At 43.4% G+C, this 2,409-nt stretch overlaps 1 protein-coding gene across 1 annotated transcript in view; it reads left to right on the forward strand.

The window, feature by feature from the left end:
• NDEL1 (nudE neurodevelopment protein 1 like 1) overlaps positions 1–2,409 on the forward strand; it is a 26,184-nt gene that overhangs the window by 961 nt on the left and 22,814 nt on the right. The gene's annotated exons all lie outside the window — the stretch shown is intronic.

Raw genomic sequence — 2,409 nt, forward strand, 5'->3', positions numbered from 1 at the left:
TAAGAGACAGCGTATGTAAGAGCTTGTGCTAGCTGTCAGCCTCCATTGTAGAGTCAGGATCAGTGCTCCTGGTGCTCATCATATCTCACCGACTTTCCTAAGAGGTGGTTTTCCAGAGAGCAGAGACGGAGGCAGGAAGAAGCATATCCTTTTCATAGCTTTAATTTCCTTCTCAGTTTGCTGTTTACTCTGCACCCTTCTGCTCTGTGTGGATTCATCCCTCTGGGGCTTCTGGGTGTGGAGCTGGGAGCAAATTGTTCTTGTGGTCAGGCCCAGGTTGTTCTGGGACATGCACGTCTGCAGGGGCCTTTCCTTCATCTCTGCAGAGCCTGAACCTGCATCAGGAGCATCAGCCTCATCAGATTTTCCTTTTTAAGGTGCCTCAGTGGGAACAAATAGGGTCAGATGTTTTAAACTTCCCATGTTTGTGAGACGGATAAATGGCTTTTAATACTAAATCCTGATGCCTTTGGTAGTTGTAGCTTGATTTCAGAAAAGAGACTTCTTGCATCAGTACCTTTCTTCTGGTTTCAAGGCTTGCATCCCAGTGCTGACTAACTCATCAAGGGGCATTTTGCCCCACTGGATATCATATTCACAAGGTGTGTTATGCTTGGTCATTCACATGACCAAGGCTCACCTGGCTTATTTGATTAATAAGGCCAATTTCACAAGAGGCTGTTGAGATAACAAGGCTTTACTGAATGGTGTTTGGTTATCTTGTTGTCTGAACCTGGAACAAAGTTTCTGCAGGTGGGATTTGGTTATCTTCTGCCACCTGTGCTGTCCAAATTGGAAATGCAGGATTGAGTATTACAGCAAAGGAAGGAGTGTTATGCTGATGCTGTCCTCTGACTGACTTTTTTTCCTGAAAGCTCATATGCTGCTGTTGTAAGAGGCAAGGAGGCATTTGTTGTGGTTCACCCAAGAACATTCAGTTCAAAAATAGTATTGCAGGAAAAGACAGAGGTTGACTTTCCAAAGCAGCAATGGATGCAGGCAGCCTTCCAAAACGCATATGAAAATGCTTCCAGCTCCTATTTCAGGATGAGAAAAACAAGCACATATTGATTGGTGAAATCTAATCCATGTCTTTTGTTTATTTGTTTTCCATATTCTAATAAGTGAAAGACAATGAAAATTGGCTTTGATTTTTGACTGGAATGCTCAGGTTCCTTTGTTTTGAATACTGATTGGGTTTTGGAAAAAAATCCAAAGCTTCAGGGGTTTGGGAGTTTACCTCTTAGTTCTTGTGATTTGAGAAGGTGAAGAATGGTGGAAACAAGATTGCTTCTACCTTTTTGTCTGGGAATCAGCATGAAATGGGAAGAGGAAGAAGACCTGGTTGCTGACAGTCCTGCTCTCCATGGCAGGTCTCGATGGTGCCAGCACTCAACGGCAGAGTCATTCCCTGAGAGAAGGGATTGCCTGCGGCAATTACATGGCACTTGGCAGTTTTGGGGACTCTGATAGCCAGAATAGGTTGTTATCTTGAGAACTGAAGGCCAGATGTGAGCTTGGCAGAACTTCTTTATCAAGTCCTGTTTTAGGTGGTTACTTATTTAATTCCAAAGGTCGATGGACAGTTGCATTGCCTTTGGTAATGGGGCAGAGAAGTGTAGATGGAGGAACCTTAGCACTGTAGTTTGTCTCATTTGAGTGGCCTTGCTTTGCCTCTGCTTAATCCTTCACGTTTGGTGTCTGAAAATACTGGACAAACAGGATTGTGTGGAAGAAAGCTGGTGGCCTATGTGCAGAAAAAATTACCTGTTTGTGATCATTAAGTAATATTCATTCACTTTATATGGTAAATATTTATAAGCTAATTTTAAATGGGAGAATGTGGGGTGACTAAAATCAGAAGAATGATTTATCCAGCCGCTTGAGATGCTGCAGGTACATCCTGGGTGAATTGCAGCTGCCTCTGAGCAGTACTCAAAATCACTTTGAACATGCTTCTAGAGCTCATCCTTACTGTGGTGTGTCAGTGAATTGAGTTGATGTTGAGAGTGGAGTGGATTCCCGACTGTGGGAAGGGGTGGGCAGAAGTTGAAACATCGTCTTGTATTTCAAGCTTAATGTTTTGGTCTGATATCTGATCCAAAGCCTAGCAGCAGCCTTCAGTCACATGGAGAGCCCGGGAAGCTTTCTTAAGGTACTGTGTTACACTTCAAGCTGTGTTTGTGTTTTCATGACTTAGCTGAAAGGTGGCTCCATGAAGATTCTGGTTTGGCCTTGAATGCAAGATTCCTTAAGCTACTTGAAAAACACTGTCTGCATGCTAGTTTAGTTGCTCCTGCTACATGTTGGATTCATCCTTTGGCTCTTGCAATATCCAGAGGATACTGAACATCTCACTTGTAAGGATGCTTTTGGAGGAGGGGAACCAGATTTGTCCTGTATACTTCC

The sequence above is a fragment of the Athene cunicularia genome, assembly GCF_003259725.1.
Source record: "Athene cunicularia isolate RWA chromosome 18 unlocalized genomic scaffold, athCun1 chr18_part1, whole genome shotgun sequence".
Taxonomy (NCBI): Eukaryota; Metazoa; Chordata; class Aves; order Strigiformes; family Strigidae; genus Athene; species Athene cunicularia.